General features: G+C 38.5%; 1 non-coding gene across 1 annotated transcript; it reads right to left on the bottom strand.

Annotated features, from left to right (window-relative positions):
* Positions 1 to 13,778: 13,778 nt before the first annotated feature.
* TRNAE-CUC (transfer RNA glutamic acid (anticodon CUC)) lies at positions 13,779 to 13,851 on the bottom strand. The gene has a single exon. It is a non-coding gene; the product is annotated as a tRNA-Glu (tRNA).
* Positions 13,852 to 21,253: the final 7,402 nt, after the last annotated feature.

Consider the following 21,253-nt stretch of genomic DNA (forward strand, 5'->3'; position numbering starts at 1 on the left):
TGATAGTAAGGAAAAGTGCCCATTTCACCTGGATTGGGGGAAATATCTTCAAACTTGGCCCAGATCAGATCTTGAGAAGATGTGTCAGGGAGGAGGAAGTCTTTGACATCCTCTTGACCTGTCATGACGGGCCTTGAGGAGGTCACTTTGTAGCAAAAATAATTGCCTTCAAGATATTGCAAGCAGGCTACTACTGGCCCACTCTTCATCAGGATGTGAGAAGATATATCAGCCAATGTGATTAATGTCAGAGGATGGGGAAAACTACTCCAAAGGATGAGATGCCCATGCAGCCTCAAGTAACCTTTGAGCCATTTGAGAAGTGGGGCATGGACTTTGTGGGTCCTATCAGCCCTCCTTCAAAGCAGAAACAATACATCATTGTGTGCACCGATTACCTGACAAAGTGCGCAGAGACAAAAGAAATCAAAGCAGCGACAAAGGAAAAATTAGTTGAGTTTTTGAGAGAAAACATATTCTACAAGTTCAGGTATCCAAGAGAGTTGGTCACAGATCAAGGCAGTCAGTTCACTTCCAATTTGATTGAAGACCTGCTCACACATCATAGAATCAAGCACATGACTTCCACCCCTTACCATCCACAAGCCAATGGGCAGGTGGAGGACACTAACAGAGCATTGGAAGGGATCCTGACCAAGGTAGTGAGCAGCAACAGAAAAGACTAGGCTGACAGATTAGTTGAGGCCACTTGGTCCTACAACACAACATGGAAGACCACCACAGGGTTCACACCCTATGAACTAGTCTATGGGAAAAAGGCTTTGCTGTCAATAGAATTTGAATTCAATACCTTAAGGATGGCAGCTCAGCTGGACCTAGACCTCAGCCATGCACAGAAAGAAATATTACTCCAGCTCAATGGATTGGATGAACACAGATTGCAGGCCCTTGTCCATATAGAGGTAGTTCAACTTCAAAGAAAGATATGGCATGAAAAAAATATCAAGGAGAATCACTTCCAAGAGGGAGATTGGGTACTACTCTATGATTTAAGATACAAATATTTCAAAGGCAAGATGAGGACAAGATGGTTGGGACCTTACACTGTGGAGAAATGCAATGACAATGGTTCAGTTTTGATCAGAACCATTGATGATGAAGCCATCCCCATGCTTGTCAATGGACATTGGTTGAAAATCTACAAGAAACCCCTCTCCAAGTGAGAGTTTATTGAAGGTATGGATAAAACAGTGATGGTAGTGGAGCATGTCTTAGCTTCCACTTCACCCACTCACTGAAGAAAAAGAAATAAAAAAATAAGGACTCAAGTGAAAACCTCCATGAGGCGCTTGAGTCCCATCATTGGGTTGAAAACCTCTTTTGAGGCAGCCCAGTGATGTCAAAAAAAAGGAGAGAAAAATAATATCCCTAGGTGAAAAACTCCCTTGGAGGCGCCCAGGGCAGGCAATTAGGGTGAAAACCTCCCTAAGGTGCCCTAGTTGTTTTCAAAAGAAGAAGAAAAAGAAAAATGTGAATTTTCATTTGCATTGCAGGTTGTAGGAGGACTACAAGAAGCAGAAGAAGGTGCCAAGGGAACCCTAACATCCACACCAGCACCTATCCTATCTTTTCCACACTTTTCTCCATCATTTCTGCCATTTCTTTCACCCCACTATGTTTTTTTTTCAAAAAGTGTGTTTTCTATAGGAGGCTCCTGTAGAAATTATAGAGAGCCAGAAATGAATATAAAAGGCAGTTCGAGGGGCAAGGAAGCTTCATAAAGAACCTATAAACCCTCCTACAGTCTTCAAACCTCCTTGCCATCACTTCCAAGCCTGCATCACACCCCAAGCATCATTCTTCTTCCTATCCAAGAAAAACACAGAAAAAAAAAAAAGTTTTTCAGGAAAAGAAAAAAAACAAAAATAAGAGAGGAAGCAGCACCATCCACCTCACCTGAAGCCTACCTACTACCTCTCCATCTCTATCTACACTTTTGGAATCATCCTCAAAGCTCCAAGCACAGAAAGAAGCTGAAGTTTCAAGGGGAGAAACAGCTACAGGAGCTCCTATAGGAATTCTTGTAGCAGTTGATCCCATCAAAACCCAACACCAGCAGTAGAAGAATGCACACATGAAGGTTGAAGAAGGCACCTGAAGCTCAGACCCAACTAGAGGAGAACGTGCATAATACATAGCCACACATTAGCAAGCAGACAACATGCATCAAAATAAATAAAGACATGCAACAGAGAGGGAGCCGCAACACCTCACAACAAATACATTCAGATCACAGGTAAGTAACTAACTCGCTCCTCTGTTTGCATTTGTGTAATTAGAAGTCATGCAAAAGCAACGAGATGGTTGAGGTTGAATGAGGGAAAGGTGGCCAGTTAACTTGGCCACCTTCATCTAGTTAACTCCACTCATTCGAGATGTCACCCACACGTGCGCATAGTGAACTCAAGAAAGATGTCAAGGACAGGTAGTGGAGGAAGTGTGAACTCTGATGCAATCATGAGGGATGATTACAAGGAGGGGCCATGATGATAAGGTAGGTGGGGACCAATGGTCCGAATATGGCCAATGAATACTTTTCCAGCTCACCCCCCATCACCGGAAATATCCATAAAGGGTAATAAGTACTCCTCCCCGAGCACTCTCACCACCTTTTCCTTCATTCTCTCCTCGTAACTCAGCTACAACAGTCTCCTTGTGCCCCCATAGCCTCGTAACCATAGTCCTCCATCAATCTCTCCCATATTCCTACTCTTGGCATTTTCTACAGGAGCACTTACAAGTTCTAGAGGAGCACCTACAAGAATTCTATAGGAGGGACAACAGGCTTCTACAAGAGGGGTAGTGAGTTGTTTTGAAGGGAGAAAACACGGGTTTTAGCACGATTTTTGGTCTGAGGAGGTAGGTTCCATGCATGACCCCATTGAATATCAATATATGCAAGAAGTGGTTTCAAATTGAGGAGGAAATAAAGTCTTTAGGAGAGGAGAAAATACATAAGAAAATTTTTCTACTTATTTAAAAAAAAAAAACACAGTCTCCTCTGTTTCTCTGTTTTTCTAAAAAATTGTTGTCTCCATCTCCATATTTGGTTTCCCAAAAGAGTATCAACAAAATGACAGGAGGGTTCATGAGAAAGGAGCCCACTAACTCCACTAGGCTCCATGCACATCCCCAAGTAGTGGACATATTCACAAGAGAAAATTGGATGAACGTTTTTGAGAAATTCCGAGGGTTTGATGAGGAGATTTCCTAAGAATTTTCCCACTCTTTGGTCCCTCACACAAGAACACATGCCACTATCACCTTTAGAGGTCTTTCCATGGAGATAACCCCAGAATTTTATCAGTAGGATCACTACCCTTCCTCTTAGGCTGCCTTGGAGTAAGGATGAGAAACTAATTGGCCAGGCTGCCAAGAAAAACTTATTCCAAAATAATGAAACCCCTATAGAGAATAAAAATGGCATTAGAAGGGCTAGCATACCATATCCTTGGGATGAGGTTAGCTACCAAATAATCAAATACATTTCCTATTAGGGGAGGTACAACATTGTCTATGGTTATCACTTTAGAATCCTTCATGAATTAAGGTATGGCATGGACACTCCAGCACCTCAGAAGCTCAGCATCCCCTACTTCCTCCTGTAGTCCCTCATTGACTCTGGCACTAAGGTTCAAGCAAGGAATTCAGAACAGATAGCTCACCATGGGTTAATCAAAATTTTAGTGGAAGAAGCCCTCCATATATTTACACTCCCTATAGCATGGGAAATCTTCCGAAACATGACAATTGAGGATGACATAAAGGCCCTAACCTATGATGTCAGTCCTACTGGCAGTGAGGAGGAAGAGCAACAAGGGGGAGAAGGTGAAGCCACTGGTGGCTTAGCAGAACAAGAAAGGAAGGAGGAAGAAACTAAGATAGAGGAGGAGAAAGCTAAAGAAATAGAGCAGGAAGAAACAGAGCAAACAGAGACAGAAGGAGGAGAAAAAGAGGTAGAAAAGGTAGAACAAGGAGAAGGGTCCCCTGAGACTTTGGAAAGGGAGGCAACAACTACCCTCGCTGCCCTCAATACACCAATCAAGCCAAAGAAAAAGAGGAAAAGGTAGGCCTCCATGTATTTCAGGGCTAGGAAGAGCACAAGAATCAAAATAGGAAAACCTCAGCCCTCTTCAAAAGTGCCAATTACAATTGAAGATTCACCCTCTACCAAAGGGAAAGAATCCCCTTCCAAGGCACCTATCACATATGAAAGGGGGACTCCTAGATCTTCCACATGGAAGGAAAAGGTAGTACTATAGGACCCAAAATTAGTCCTACAGGAGGCTTAGATAGTTCTACAGGAAACACTGTCAAAACTACAGGAGACCCAATGGCTTGAGAAAAGGATAGAAGAATAGCCACAGGGGAAGAAGGAAGAACCAGAGATACAAGAACCTGATCCCCAGCCTAGTCTGGCTTCCTATTACAATCTACTTGAGGGAGGAAGGATAATTCCACAAAAGTTTGTAATTCCACTATTCTTTGAATTAGAAGAAGAGAGAATAAGAACACATAGATGGATTCAAACAACCAAATCCAAGGGAGTTGAGGATGTTGGCCATATGGAAAACAAACTCAGAGAAATGGGCAGAGAGTTGAGTGATATCAGAAACAAGGAAGCAATTACAAGGAGCCATGTTGAAACTAAAAATGAATTGTTAAGGAGGCAGCTGCAAGAGAAGGAGACTCAGCTGGCATGCATGGCCAACTTATCCATGGAGGCATTGCAATGTAGAACACCAGCAAAATCCTATGGCCTATATCTCAAGGACAAATGGTTACAATTCTAGATAAAGACTTTGGCACAAAGAGGCACCATGCCCTTCCAAGATTACAGGCAGTTTATGGATCTGTGTGACCAAAGCACATCAGAGGATAAGGAAAAAATGGCAGAATTCTACCTACATAACATGGCCCTCATAGACATGAATGTGTGGGACCCCAATGCTAGGCTAGGGGACATGCAACTAATGGCCATGGCCTCATGGATGAACCATGAAGAGTTGAGGGCAGCAGAAATAAGAAGATTGATGATAAAAGAGCAGAATGAGCCATTAATGATAAGAGTTGAGCCATCAGATCCCATGGCACTCATCAGCACACACAACCTGCTTGCCAATAATCCTCAGATTGCCCCTAGATATATAAGTGATCAGGCACAAGCCATTGCACACTTTGAGGATATGCAAAGGCTACTTGGGGATGACTGTGTGCATGCATGCATGAGGAGATGGAACACCTTACCACACAATCTATAGATCAGGGAATATCATTCCCCCATGAGGATGAAGGAGGCATTAAGAAGAGTTCCAATGTACAAGCGCTCCATGCAGAGGTTGAAGGTCAACTGGATTGGCCTCAAATTGAGTCCCCCACTGTTGTTAGGCATGCTGGAAGGCAGAAGAGAAGAAGAAGAGGAGGAGCAGTGGGAAGAGATAAACAGGAAGGCAGAATGCTATGAAAAGGAAGAGCAGACCACATCAGAAGCTTGGGATGCTAGGGAGGCCACCAGTGCCATAAAAGATGAGGAAATGGACTAAGTTGCTCAAAGGATGAGAAACACTCTCAGTAGGGGGGTGATGATGAGCCTCATAAATGGGTAATTATATGGGCTCATTTTACCTCCTAACCTAGTCAAATCAACCATTCTCTTAGCTTATTACATGATTTTCTGATTACATTTATGCTTATAGAGTGAGTTGAGTTAGTTATTGTGCCATGTGGTCTAATGTGTATTTAATGTAGATTATTGATGATTTTTGAGGTCAAAGTCAAGGATCCAGTGGACAAATGGCAGCAATAGCTTGAAGTGGACAAAGGAGAGGACTTATAGGAGGGAATCCCCCTCATTTATTACTCCTCACTTCGAATTCCCCTTCATTCAGCTCGAAGTACAAGCAGCTGAATCATGCATTAGGAGGCAGTTGAGCAAGTGAAGGATGACTGATGATTATCTCGAGTTTTGGGAGCCAAGCCTCCATGATTTTAAGGAAGTTGTTGGTAGCTTCATTTGTATAAGTAGAGAGGCCTAGGGCCTCACTAGGGTTAGTTTTTTTTTGGATTTTTGATTATGTAAACTCTACTCAACTTCGAGCCTATTATTTTGTGACAGTTTCATGTAATCTTGCAATTGTTTTGGAAATAAAGATGGAATCCTTATTGAATTAGCACCGAGTTACCTCAGAGGGCTGAAACTCTTGGGTTAGGGCCCAATCCAAGCAACCAAGCTCCTCTTTACTTGTATTTGTATGTTTTATTTCAGTTATAGATTAGGTTGTTGTTAGATGTATTTCTTTTATGGTTAAGAATAGGTTGCTTTTAATGATTTAGTAGTTGTCTTCCATTTTTGCTTTTTGTAGCAGGTTAAACAGTGATTAACAAAGATTCAAAAGGCTAGCAACAGTGCCTTGGCCTCTCTTCCTCCCTTCAGGACCATGATTTGAGGAAAAGACCCACTTGATGCCCCAAAAACACAGATTTTCCTCCTCCATGGGACTTCTAGTGTTTGCAACTTATTAGAAGGAGTCCAGTCTTTATTCACTTTAGATCTTCTTCATCATGCTTATTTCCTGATTTACAATAGTATTCTTTCATGCTTTCCTTTCCTACAATATTTCTTAGCATTTCCTTTCATAGATCATAGTTTAGACTAGTTTGATGCAAAACTCTGTTTTTCTAGATGCACTCATTTCATTGCTTGTTTGATCCTATTGGTTGACTGTCAGTTCCTTTGCAGCAGATCTCTTCTAGCATTAGGTTAGCCTATCATCCATCACATCTTCCATTTGATCCATGCCCTACAGGTCACCCAAGTCTCACCTCAATAGAACTTCTTCCTCTCTCCTTAAGCAAATCCAATCATATTTCTCTCTCCTGGTGGTTCATGGTAGACCATAGGTGCCCTAACACCTCATTCCAACCTTCATCCACCTTTTTCACCCCCTCTCACACCCTCAAAACAGTGAAAACTGCTCTCGGCCTCCTCCTGTAGGCCTTCTGTAGAATGTTGTTTTTCCTCCTGTAGATTTCCTGTGTCCTCCTGTAGATTTCCTGTGTCCTCTTGTAGATTTTCCTGTAGGCTTTCTTTTGAAGGCTCAATGTGGGAAAAGCCTCCATAAGGCCACCTGAGACCTCCTAGGACCCATCCACACCATCCTACATCCCCTCAAGTACAAAAATCGTCGTCCAGCGCCACCTATTCGCTACCACACTCACACACAATAAATTTACATGCATGTCAATTTCACATAAAAATACATAAAAATCTAGAAATATGTTTTTTGCTTATTTACTTCCAGAAATAGCATAGTTAGATGTTTTTTACTTCCTTGAATAGGTAATGGCATTCCTTTCATGGTTTTCATAATGCTTTCTACAAAAGTAGAATTAGTTGGTTAATTAGGATTTACTAGGTTTGCTTTACATTTCAGTCTTTCTCCTTTCTCCAGTTAGAGTAGCATCTATAGAGTAACCTTTCTCTCATTTCATCACGTATAGAGCTTCTTATGGAATCCATAGAAGTTCGCTTGAGCTCCTAGTGATCTTGCGCCGGCTGACCAAGTGACAACCAACAGTAAGAACTAGTACTTGTGCATATAGCACCAATGCTTCCAAGTTTGTTACGAACTACCAGGTTGATAAGAGTAAAGTAGGAAACCCAAGAGTTGCAGCATTATTGCTACAATACTGGTGCTCACCACATTCACATAGAATCCAAGGTTTACCCCCTCAATACACAACTAGTCAATTGGAAAAAATCAAAGAAGAGAAATTAAAATCAGCAGAATATGGAACGTCAGACCAACCTAAAACATCTGGTGTTGTAGAAATTGAAATAGTAGAATCTAAAGTAACTCAACCACAAAGGATAGAGTCCAAAACAATGCAATTTGAACCTAAAGTTACTGAAACTTTAGAACCTGAGATCATTCAGAGTGAATAAGAGATTGGTAGAAATTTAGAAACAAAATTTATTGAATCAAGCATAGAGGAACCTAAATCTAACATTTCTAAACCTGAATCACCTTCAGTTGCTATAGTTCCTACCCCTCTACTACTTTCATCTAGAAGAACTATTGTTACAACTGGTCTACCTCCCATTCTTCTAAGCATTGAAGATATTACTGAAGGAGAAGGGGAAAATCCTATATATCCTCTTCTTACTGTTGGTGATTCATTAATTGTTCAAGCTCTTCCTTTTGAACATTTTCGACCAGATCCTTGGTATTTGACTCCATTAAATTTTTTAGGTCAAGTTATTCCTTGTTTACGCACTCCTTTTGATTTTACACCTAGGTGAATCATGTCAAAAGCTTCTCCTATAAGTCAAATCTTGTCTTTTCCTATCATCACATAACTTAGCCAACCTGTTGTCACTTCTATGTTTATAGGATCTTTGAAGTCATTCCTATATGGTTGACCTTCGGTTCCTGTTGGGTATCAATCACTCACTGAAATTTTTCGGGAGCCACTCCTTCTCAAGTTTCTATTTGGTTTTATGGAATCTCATCTAGTTTAACACCTAGTAATGTAGAAATTACTTCTTAGAACATGACTTTCATGTCTGAAACACCTTTGGCATCAGATCAATACATTAATATGTTATTCGGAAACACCTGTACTCCTCAACTGACTCCAACTAGGATTTACTATCCAGCTGGGGGGGGAACAATCCTATGTTCCTCCTAGAGGGAAACCTCCTGGATAAATTTATCTTTCGTTTGTAGGATTGTATATTACTGTAACTTATATGAATCTTGGTTAGAAACCTTAGGTGAGTCCAAGTCAATTTGCTATATCTCAACCCTTTATTGGCGCTCCATTTCCAAGAATGGGGAGTACTATTTGGAACCCTCCTTATGTTCAATAGACTATTTAATATACTCCACAAGTGCCTGCTTATTAACCTGTCTAAGTTACTAGCCAAACTATATCACAAAAACTTGTTCAACAACATGTCCATGGAACTCCTAAAGTATATGTTCAACAACCTGTCTAGAGTATTCCTCAAACATCTGTTCAGCCTACTGTGCAAATAATTGTCCAACAACCGGTTCCAAGTACACCTAAGACAAGTGTCCAATCTATGCCACAAATGATTATGCAAGGTGTTGGTCCCTACTTTTGTGTTATTTACACCTACTTCTTTATTGTTTTTACCAGAGTTTACTCCTCTTTTACCCCTTTTGTCTACACTATTACGTTACCACTACACTATTTTACAAGTGGAGGTAGACTACTTACATAACACTAGTTTCATTGCTTTTGGTTAAAGTTTTAAGTAGACATTACAAGATCATATTCATTGGACTATGGTGAGTGCTAGACTCACCATATCCTCATCCGATGTCACGACCCCTACACTTGCAAGCTCATCCCTGCATGTGATGAGCTTGGTCAGATACATAGAGATCATCTCATCCCTTTCACACTTGATCTTTCGAAGTTTGTCCTTCATTGCCAGCTTCCTCTGAACACTGCTATTATGATATAAATCTTTCAATGTTTTCCACATTGCATGCGGAGTCTCCTTCCCATGGAGGCTCGAGACAATGTGATCTCGCACTCCCTCCAAGAGAATTCTCCTAGCTCTAGCCACACACTTACCCCATTTCACCAGCTCAGTCTTGTCAGTAGGCTTAGGGACTTCTTGATCAATGAAATCCTTAAGACCATTATCTTCCAAAACTGCCTCCATGTGATCCTTCCAAGCTATATAGTTTGAGCTACCATCAAGGGCATACTCAAGCCTCAAACCATTGAATGCCATCAATGAAATAGATGTGATAAGAACTTGAGATCTATATCAAGAATAAGAAACTTCGAATTCCTCCTGCTAGTATATTGTTCTTGCTTGATCACCTGTGCTCCGATACCATGTAGAATTTTGTAGAATTTTTCTACAAATCAGCTAGCTCTGATACCATGTAGAAATTTTTCTACAAATCAGCTAGCTCCGATACCATGTAGAAATTTCACCTGTAGAACAAACCAATATATGCAATGTCCTAAAGCATAATACTTGTTCTACTTCTACAAAACATTAAGCGGAAGCATAATCGAATTCATGAGCAACATCAAGTAGAAACATGAATCACTGATCAAGAGAAATAATCACACATAACACAAGATATATCCAGGGGAAAGCACCAACATAAAACCCCAACCATGTATTATCAATCAAGCGGAAATCCTCTTCACAATACAAAAAGAATTAGCTCTCAAGCTATTCAGTTCTCAATGAACTATGAAGATATGTCTCATGAATCACCCAAGCCCTGTTTATATAGGCTTTCCCTATGGTCCTTATGTAGTTTTCTTAGGAAATAATAGCAAAAGCATATGCTATTAATTCCAACTTACCAAAAACAACCAATGGTCCAACTACGTATTCCTTGAGAACACTAGTTCCTCAACCATGCAAAAACTACTTACTAGAAATAGTTAAGCATCTAATAGTACACTGTCCCCCATCTGATCTCAACTGGGTCTTTGACAGAACTGACATGCAACAGTTATCCATGAGTGAATCCTCGGTTATCTAAAATAATAGTTGTCACATGCATGCACGCATTAACAAACTATATTTTATTATTTTAACAACTTGTTAAAATAATCTAACTGGACTTGACTAGTTAGATCTAAGCCAACTGATTCTCTCATTATAGAACTGAACCTTATCTCCTTTAATCAAGGGATAAATTCCTAAATCAAGGGAGAAAATAATTGCATGATCTCACAAAGACTTCAAGTTTAATTTTCCATAATTAATTAACTCATGGAGATTAATTAATTAATATTTTAAACTGCTGTTAAGACCAAAAATAATTTTACTTCCTATAGATAGACTAAGGACTGCTATAAATAGGAAGGGACCCAGAAATGCTATTTTTAGAACTTTTTATTTTTAGCAGTTTCACCTCTCACCCAATGTGACCAATGACCTCACTGGCCAAACTGCTATTTTTAGCACATTCTAAATTTAGCATTTCTTGTTGCACATTTTTCAACATTTTATGTATCAAGCATGGAAGAAGATGCATAATCATAGTAATATAATAAGAAACTCCCCTTCAAGGAATACAACGAGGAAGTTGGAGTGTCAAGGTTGATTCCCAAGTTTCAAGATAATACGTTGAGTATCCACTGCTACAATGATCAAAGGAAGGAAATCATAGAGTTCCAAAAGAATGAATGTAGATATGCAAATGGATATACTATTATAAAGCTTGGAGGAAAAATATCACATGTGAACATCCACTACTACAATGCTTAGAGAAGTAACAATGAATCTGCAATGAACAAGGTCCAAGAGAGAGGCAAGAATGCGAATGAGAGAAGTAATTGGGAGAGAGAGAGAGATCTCAGATATGACAAGGGGGTGTTTTTGCATGTAGGAGAGAGAAAGTAATACCCAATGTTGAGAAAATGAGGAGATAATCATGGAGTTAAAAAAATAACCCACTCTCATACCATTGAGAGGCGGGGATGAGTAACTCCTCGCTTGGATGATTTTCATTAACTCATATCATGCATATATACAAAAGGAAGTGACCTTTGGTTTCATCCTCCAAAAGGCCTAATTGACCCTTCCTATTCACCTATGACTCTTCATATTTATCCTAACTTAATATTTACAAATAGATTTATAATATATCTCAATCCCTAAGGATTAGGTATCTAACATATAAATTTTTCTGTAAATTAACTAAATTTTATTTATTTTCCATGTTAATTAAAGAAAATAATCTTTATTTTACTTCCTAGGATATTTTTTGTTGGAAAATGATTTACATTATATTAACAAAAATGGTTTCCAAAAAGTACAAGCAGATAAGCATGGTGAGTCACGGCTCGAAGGCTCCATAGAAGGATATAGAAGGCAGAGCATCTTCCTTAAGAGGGGGAAACCAAATGGTTTTCCCAAGAAGAAGAAGATTAGTGCCCTCATTATAGTTAAAAGAGATTGATAAGACCAAAACAAGAGAGTCGAGCAGGGCCAATGAAAGAGAGCCCTAACCGTTGTTCTAACTATTACATAAAGACAAAACAAGTTGACAAAGTCAGTGAAAATAAATACTAATGACAAAACCATAAACATAGTGGAGTTGGTTAAGCTGAGTTGGCACCATGTAATTCGGAGAAAGTGCGGACTTCCTGTTGATGTGCTAGTCCTTCGTTGGTTGGACTAGTGCTTCCAAGACTAGCAATCTCTACACTGCCAATATTAGCAACCTTTTCCCTTCGAAGACCAGCAACCTATGTGCTTCTAATACTAGAGGGGCCAACTTTGGGTAGTTATTCCAATATGTAACAGTTGTATGGACTGGGGGAAGGGGGAGAGACTCTGTTGTCTGCGAGTTTCATGTCCATAGAATGAAGAGGGGTGTTCTGTAAATCACTAGAAGGGGAATTACGCTCGACAACATAGATGGTGGATGGTGAGGAAGAGCCAAGAGAGAGAAAATTTGAGGTAGAGGGACCAAGAGAGGATGAGGAGGGGAGATCCGGAGGGAAGACAACACCAAGGTCATGGGAGAGTTGGCGAAGGGAGGAGTAGAGGTGGTTGGAGCGGGAATTGATGTATGTAATTCTTCTAGCAACATTAGAGGAGTCCCATTCTTGAGAGAGGAGGTGGTGGGTGAGGAGATTGCGAAGAGCTCAAAGGTTCATCATCATGTTCCCACCATGGTGCATCTCCTCTGCTTCCAATTCAGTTATGCTATGGAAAATTGGAGGGAAATGTTGTAAGTAAAGGTCAGAAGAGTCATAAGAGTGGAAATGCAAGATGGAGCATGGAGCGGGAGACCCAACAAAGGAGGAGGGATGCTCCACATTATGGGCATGGCGTGTGCGGAATACAATGTTAATGTATACAAGAGGGAGGCCAGGAGGTTGATGAATCAGATCATGTGAGGACACAACGTAGTATAGTAGTTAAGGAGGAGGAGAGTCATGAGTGATCTTGCCTAAGTGAAGGAATTCTAGGTGGAGGAATATTTATTCCGCATGAAGACAAGTGGGTGGGTGATGACGAACACGTGGATCTAGGGATATTCCTAAGATGTTCTAATTTCATTTTAGGATATCTAGCGCTGTTCCTTTTCTAATTCTCTTCTTCTCTGCTGGACTCGGGTTCGACCCTGACCCTTTTCTAATTCTCTTCTTCTCCGCTGGACCCGGGTTCGATCCCCGCCAAATACGTCTAATTTCATTTTAGGATATCAGCGCTGTTCCTTTTCTAATTTTCTTCTTCTCTGCTGGGCTCGGGTTCGACCCTGTTCCTTTTCTAATTCTCTTCTTCTCTGCTGGACCCGGGTTCGATCCCCGCCAATTGCATCCATTCATTTTACAATATCAGCATTTGTTCCTTATACGCATCTAATTTCATTCTAGAATATCACCCGTTTTTCCTTTTTCTAAATCTCTTCTGCAGAATGCTCCAGTCGATTTCATTTTAGAATATCACTGCTGTTACTTTTCTAAATCTCTTCTTCAATATTGGACCCGGGTTCGATCCCCGGCAAGTGCATCTAATTTCAACATTTGTTCCTTAAACGCATCTAATTTCATTCTAGAAAATCACCGTTATTGATTTTCTAATCCGATAACATTTTAAACGATTAAACCCCGAAAAACATAAATTCTAAGGTCAACATTTGTTCCTTAAACTTATTTCTCTAATTATATATTTTGTAGAACATTTCCGTCGATCCCAAGAACATTGAAAAATATTAAGCGTCGAAAAGCATAAATTCCGTTGCCGGGACTTGAACCCGGGTCTCTCGGGTGAGAGCCGAGTATCCTAACCAACTAGACTACAACGGAGATATCTGAACTCACCACTGATAATTTCTTATCTGATTATATAGGACTGACATCATTCATTATTTTCGGGATATTAGATTTCAAATTTGTGCATGCAAGGATTTTATTCTAAATCTGACTTTTGTATTTCATTGTCAATGTGATATCTCAATCTCTGTAATTTTATAAATACCAATGTCGATTCCATCATGAAATGCCATCGGAAGTGTTTATTTCATTGTTAGTTACTGCCTTGATGGGTTATTAGTAATTATCGAAGTAAGTTATGAGAAAAAATGTTTCTGTACAGAAATGTAATCCCTCACGTCCGTGTTGGTTTGGGCATATGAATACCACGTTCTTGATGCAATCCGAGGAACTTAATGAATACCTCACCTGCAAATTGGTCTGCACCTACATCCATCATGGATAACATGTTGCTAATCTCTTTGGTACACTCTTTGACCTCCTTTTGTGTTTGCCACCCATCACTGAAAGCTTTTAAAATCTCCTCCCATTTCATAGATTGTCCTTTAATAGAACGCAAAGCAGGGCCAGAATCCCAACTGGTAAAATAAAAAACCAGAGAAAGCATCCCAAGAGACCATCAAGTTGTGTAGCAAAAGCCAAGGCTAATAAAAAATAAAACAGAGCATCTAAGTCATTTTGCCTCGGGAAGCAAACAAGAGAAACCTTCCATCACGTGAAAGCAAAGGATCCAGAGCTGGTAACTGATCCCCGATAAAGGCATTCCAGCCTGATCTGTCCAGGCATGACAGAGACCACCTTCTGGAAAGTAGGTTTGCCTGAGAATTCTGCTCTCGCAGAAAGTAATGGAGCGGAATCTTGTCTTCATAGCTCGGATTTGTAGGAGCTAGTGGGATAGTGACGGCACAACAAGACTGTGCTCTCCCACAATGGTCACTTTTGAATTTCTTGCCACTATAATTTTGTCCACCGCAAACCACAAGACACATTTAAGGGCACTCTACAGGGCCAAAACCTCTACTTTAGTATTGGAGCCCAAGGCCCCTAACCAAAAGAATTGATGAGTCCTGAATGAGCAAAGAGAAATTAGAGCCCCGCATCCACACTCCCCACCACCCGAGGCACTGTCAAAAAAGGCAATGGGGTAGACATTGTCAAGGCGCATATGTGCCCTACGACACCTACAGCCACTGGCTTTACAAGGGCCAATCTCCATGAAGTAGTTCACAATTCGGGCAGTAGTAGCATGCAAATTTGGGGACAAATTTTCAAAAATAGATTTGTTCTTGCAACACCAAATTTCCCAAAAAAATATATAGGAGAGAGTTTTAAGTTCTAGATATCTGGTAAACCAGCCCTGTAAGTAATCTATGATGGATTGTCTGTCCAAAAGTTGACAAATCAGGAGGGAAGTTACACTCTCCCAGACAACTAGAGCAAAGGGACACACTTCAGGGACAAATGAGCAACATCTTCTAAATCAGATTTAGAGGAGCAGATGCTAGGCCTTAAAATCCTCTGTTGTTCAGGTTATCCCAAGTAAGGATGTGATTGCGGACCAGGAGCCAAACAAAACATTTCAGCTTCGCGATAACCACCCACTTCCACATTCGAGCCAACCAAGTGTCGGAGGGGTCCAGCTAGGGCCATGATCCCACCTCTTCTTGAAATGGTTTTTACATACAAAAATCTCATTTCTATACATATGATGTATGGTGTGATGTATTTTTTTACACCAAACTTAGATATAATTTCCTATAGTTTCAAAAACAAGAAAAACTTACACTATGACATTGTAAATTCATCCCTTGTTAATTAAACAAAAACCTTTCAGTTTTTTTTTTTTATTTGTATGAAAAACAAAAACCTTTCGGTTTTTTTTTTAATTTGTATGAAATTACAATACCTAACTCACCTTTATACGTTATCACTCATTTCCATAAAGTACATGCAACTGGTGTGATCACTTCTTCCTTGATATTAAAAGTCGCTATCAGGGTTGTAATGGGTGAAAACTCCCCGAGACATTTTGATACCAAGGAGTTACATATAGTGGTAATTTGGATTAGAATAATTGTAATATTTATTTTTGTTATTTTTTATTTTTATAATTATGGGAGGTTGTTCCCATTACATGCTCTGTACAGAGGATTGCATGTGTCTCATATTGAAAGTTCGATCTTGGCAGAGAGTATATCTCCGGGAGCATGCGATTCACCAAATATGACAATATCAGAAAATCTATGAGATTGAATGAAGGCAACCTGCAGACTTTTTCTTTCACCCGTGTGACACTTCCAAGCTCTGCTCACTCTGATTTGATGGTGTAACACTGAAAGGGATTGAGTTAGTGAGCTTGGGGACCAAACATAAATATTTATAGCCAAGCTTCCATCAAGCTTTATTTGGCTATGTGTCAAGTGTTCCACACAACATGGTAGAGAACTGTAGTGGGAGTAATGGACCACTCCAGGAGCTCCCAACAAGAAATTAATCAATAGCAGATGGTTTCCATAATTTTTGGAATGGGTGGCAGATGGTTAACGGAATCGGCGACAGATTTGGTTTCCATAATAAATTGGCAGCCGTAAAGGGAGTCGACTCGGCGGCAGTTATGGGAGCTTAACATCTCAATGTCGATATAGAGTAATTACTTTATATCGACATTGGGACACATGCAATCCTGTAATAGTTCATGTAATTTCAATAGGTAGATATCTTAGCTTATTAGTTAATTGTTTGATGGACTTCAAGTGTCTAGGGTGTGCTCAATTTCATAATGTTTTGAGTGCACTAGGTAGGAAAAGAGTCTATCTTGTTGGATTATGCACTTCCTAGCACCTATCATGGGACTATATGGATCTAGCAATGAGAAGCACTAAAGGAAAATATTTGACTAGAGATCAATGAACTATGAAAGAATATATTTGCATCACTAACTACTTATTGTATTGGGGATTCAAAGCCCCTTTCTATGGTATCATATAGCATTTCTTCTTCTTTGAGTGGGTGGCTTATATATGTGCTCATATCATAGTCTAAAAACCATTGCCTATAGAGTCACGGATGGCCTAGTTACAAATAATGCACTACCCATGAGGTGGTAATAATGGATGGGTCTTTGATCAAATCCCCTTCGAATAGTGGGAATAGTAGTTAGTACGCATCAAAGACTACCCTTAGGCTGGCATTGACTTCCAAGGATATATAAACCTTCAACTACCACCAAGTCCTTAGTGGGACACACAAGTGAAAATTTTTATAGCCTTATGAAGATTTCATGAACTTTTTGGTACCATACTAAGATTATTATTATACTTGAATTTTCAATTCACCAATGTTTTTAATATGAAAAACATTATATGTGCCTCAATAAGATTCTAGAATGTAGAAGGAACTTTTTTGCTTGTAGTGTTTTATATAAGGTGTCCATAATAAGTAGAAGGAACCTTTTAGCATGTAGCCTAACTAGGAGTGTACTCATAATAGATTCTACCATGATTTCATATGTAATAAGCCTTAGTTTCTCATTTGATGCAATTGTAACCAATGCTTAATCTTTAATTTGTAATATAATCTTCATCAATTGATCTTCGACATGGCATCCATTATAGATCAACATGCATCAAATTGTTGTTCATCAACTCTACATTCTCAAGCATAGTCAACAAAATCTTACCAATTGGATTTTTAAGGAACCCTCCATTTAAGATGATTAAGGTTCATTGAGCCCATGCTCACTTAAGTGATCAACTTAGGAATATCAAATTAATTTTTGTTTCATGCAAAGTTTGTTAAAAATCAAATCAACTTTATAAGTATCTCGTTAATGGCAACCTTTTGTATTTACTTATATTTGGGATAAATACATCTCCTATCTAAACAATGGTGTAGTGACTAGATGCAATTGCATAATGAAGGTTGAGCTTTAGCACAATTGTTTTCACAATTAGAGCCATAACAATCCATTGCATTTCTGGTCTTTGTCATTTTTTGTAGCTCATTCTTTTATATTATTCTATTTATCTTCTTTTGACTTGGTTGGCACTATCTTATTTTCTTGCCATATTATATTTATGTTAATGTGACATTCTTCAACACTCACTATCATGTAGCATAAAGAACATGCAATCCACTATATCGACACTTTTATTATGTTTCCTCTACTCAACTATGAAACCATTCGTAGTAGCATGGCACCCCATCACGATTTGTAACTGCACTGAACATAAATCACAACAAAGTTTCATAACTTGCACACACACAATGTACACCAAATGTGAGAATGAAGTATAATTCTCAAAAAAATTATTATGATTAGTTATAAAATAACTCCATAAATATTAAGATAAGACTCCAATTAACCCAAATACATCCAAGTATAATAGTCCTAATTGAATATGTATAATAATGATTCTATTGACCTCCTATATCTACAAGTTCTTACTCATTATCCATATAGACCTACTACAAGGTTTATATATATATATATATATATATATATATATATAAACACATTTATTTCATCATCTCTTTATATATCTTAAATAAGCTCATGGCATACATTACAATCATCTTTGTTACAACTACTTAAAACATGAAATATACTAAAATATCATATCACTTAATGACCATTGTTATCAATCCTTCCTTCAGTCCAAATCATCAAAGTTGTATTGTTAATCACTAAATAATTAGTATTAAATCAACTTTAACTAAACCTTCATTATTTAAGACTCTATCATTATTTACAATCTAATATATATTTACTTATATTACTATTTATACAATATATATTTCTATTTATATGAATGAATCAAGTGTAATTACCCAATTAATAAAATAAAAATAATAAAAATACAATTAAATTTAATATTAAATTAAACTAAATTAAATTTAACCTTATTACTCCTCACATTTAAATATCGTAATAATCTTTTTAGATAAATACTAATTTTTCACATGTTAAAAAAATTCTTACTTTTTAATCGTCATAATTTTTATAAATAAATACTCATTTTTCACACGTTAAAAATCGTAATAATCCTTTTAAATAAGACTCATTTTTCACCTGTTAAAAAAAAAAAATAAGACTGAAATTTATAATTTATATTTTAAAATTAAATAATTTATTAATTTTGCCATAATTTCAAATCTATCACTTATCCGTTATCAATTTTAATGCATTTCAAACGCCTCATATACCATTTTAGTGAGTTTCGAACTCATATTTTAGAAAGTGTTTTTTTTAAGACGAAGCTAATTATTATTGTGTTGGGAGATGTTGCGTTCTACATTTTAACCTAGGGAAGATGTTGTAATGTGTATTATATTAAAATTTAATAATAATAAAATATAAGTTTAATAAAAATTAAAAATAATAAATTGATTTAATTTAATTTGTTTTTGTTGTAATTTTATTTGTATTAATAAAATTACAAATAAATTTATTTACAAAGTTATAAATATCACATTAAAATAAATTTAGATAATAATAATTTATATTAATAATTATAATATTTCAAAATTTTAATTAATAAGTAAATAAAAATTTAATATTTATATATTTTTTTTAAAGTTATATATATATATATATATATATATATATATATATATATATATATATATATATATATATCAAATGTGACAATGCTCCTTATCTAAAACTAAAAACTATAAATAAGGGGTGTTTATTATGTAAATATGATCTTCAAGGTACTATTATAAAAATTGGGTATAAAAAATCCGATTTTTTTTCAAACTCTTCTAAATCAGAATGACCATCACCATTGCGTTTATCTCATTGAAATGAATCTAGTGATATAAAATTTTGTCTTGATCTGACTGCCTAATTAAGAGATATGGCCTCTCAAAGATATGCCCCACTTCACCCTACCACCTTGTCTAACTACCATGTGGCAGCCCGTTGTTGGCCCACCTGGTAGTCGGCTCATAGGCTAGTCGGGGTTGGCTTTCCCTACAACATGTAATTCCACTTTTTTCAAGCTTGACCCCCGGCTCTCGACCTAGTCGAGCTTGGTTCCACCCATTCACAAACTTTTAAGGTTGGTTCCTACCCTTGAACCTCGACCTAAGGTGGGTCCTGCTAACATCACATCACATTAACGATTATCTCCCCATCAATTCGACGGTTCTCGTTCATTGGTGCCTCGATCCATGGATTGCACTAAGGTAAACCACTCGACAGATAACTCTAGCAAGCCGTGGCACAATCTTGATTCCAGCTCACAGTTTTGGGCCTTGATTTGACGGCCAAAATCGAACCCGCCCATTCAATGACCCAATATCATTGTGCCAGCCCACCCCTGCTCCCCATTGACGTCACAGGATGGGGGTTTTGGAACCACATGGCTGATGGACCTTACCTTTTCCCACCCTGCCTCTCATTGGTCCATGGGGGACATCACCTCGTCAATTTGTGCCAGCTCACCTTGGCGCACTATCCTGACGATTCCCTTAGTTGTTCCTTTTAATTAATTCGGGTGAGTCCCACCAATATGTGACATCCTGAAAACCTTATCCCGATGCTCTCCTTTATTATTTGTCGGGGCTTATTCACTGAGCTTGCGTGTATAGTGGGGCCACTCTCTGACCAATGGAGAAGCAGCCAGGGTGATGCGCCTATTGTTGGCTTGATGGGCCCTGACCTAGGTTCAACATTAGTCATCCAAGCAAATCCCTACATTACTGGCCCTTTCGGCATCAGTCCGCGGAGCGCGAATCGAAGTCTCACCCGAAGCAGTATGGGGGGATGCAGGAACCAAATTTCTGCACCCTGAGATGGTCGTGATGTCGGTTTTATACCTTAACCCTTTCCTTCGCGCAGATCGATAAGCCTTTAGGGCTTATTGATGTACTTTCTCTTCCGTCTCTTAGAACCCTCACGAAGGTATACAATTATCCTTCGCGTAACCCTACCTAGTGGCTTAGGTGCTTACACGCCTTTGCTACCGTGTTATTGTATAATTTAATGAATTATCTTAAGTGTTCGCCAAATTTACCATGCAGTTAAGATTATCTTCGCGTAGACATATATCATTATTTACATTCATATAACAGATAGAAACATATACATTCGCGCATCAAATTATCATTATCACATAAACCCAAAACTTAACATAACATAATCACATGCGATCCATAGAGGAAAAATACACAGTAATTTCATAATACTTCTCTTTGTTGATGATTCAGATTCTCAATACAGACTCTATTTGCCCTGCGCACACAGCTGCAGGGGTCCGCACACTCAGCTACGGACTTCTACCATAGGCCTCTACACACTCAGCCGCAGAGCCTCTCCTTATGCTAAGAATCTTGCTCTTAGCTCTTCACAGACTCATCAAGTACTCCTACTTCACTTCTTCCTACCTTAGATTCCTCTAAGACCTCCTTTCTATACAATCTAATGGTT

The sequence above is a fragment of the Pinus tabuliformis genome, chromosome 1_1 (genome assembly GCF_031772625.1).
Source record: "Pinus tabuliformis cultivar Carrire ecotype Pingquan chromosome 1_1, CPIR1, whole genome shotgun sequence".
Lineage (NCBI taxonomy): Eukaryota > Viridiplantae > Streptophyta > Pinopsida > Pinales > Pinaceae > Pinus > Pinus tabuliformis.